Raw genomic sequence first — 829 nt, 5'->3', positions numbered from 1 at the left:
GGAACCCATATGTCCAACTTGTGCATTTTTTCACGGTACCATGAAAGTGAATGTTTTTATTTAATTAATTAATATGTTGTACTAGATGACATATCTGGCCATTTTCCATGTCCAGCTGCTGAGCATTCCAGCCCGGGTATATTCTGGCCCGCTGTATTAATCTGATGGAGATTAACCCCTCAGAAGTAGTTTACTGTTAATGCTATACTTGCATGAATGCATTGCTTCTGGTCTTCTATCGTGGGCACATCATGTAATGAATTGTATCTATCCATACTTTGGTACATAGTGTGATTGAAAGAAGGATGTTGCAATTGAATCAACTAGCAATGCATGAGGCCCTTTATGGATAACCTCGCTGCATTTGTCCTGAAGATGATGCTGGTATAAGTACATAACCCAATAATATGGTGTCAAATAAACGGTGCTGGAGATGGAAGAGGTGTGGGACATGAGGTCAAATGCTGAGATGGTACTCAGATTTTTTACTTAACTAAAAGTAGCAATACACATTTGTATCAGTACTTTGTTACAAATAAAAGCCTCAATTCAAAATCTTACTTGAGTAAAAGTACAAAAGTATCGGCATCAAAATATACTTAAAGAACCAAAAGTAGAAGTACTCCTTATCCGTAATAGCCCATTTCAGAATCATATTGAGTAACTGGGTTACTGTTATGAATATGAATGTGTTTTTATCACAGCTGGTAGATGTAGAGCTAAATGTTAAAACTGTATATATATATAAAATAATCTAAATCTCAAAAGTAACTATTAACTAAAAGCTGTCAAATAAATGTAGTGGGGTATAAATATAAAGCATAAACGG

This window comes from Trematomus bernacchii, unplaced genomic scaffold, assembly GCF_902827165.1.
Source record: "Trematomus bernacchii unplaced genomic scaffold, fTreBer1.1, whole genome shotgun sequence".
In the NCBI taxonomy this organism is placed as follows: Eukaryota; Metazoa; Chordata; class Actinopteri; order Perciformes; family Nototheniidae; genus Trematomus; species Trematomus bernacchii.
The sequence above is the reverse complement of the archived record's forward strand: the minus strand, read 5'-3'. Positions refer to the sequence as shown.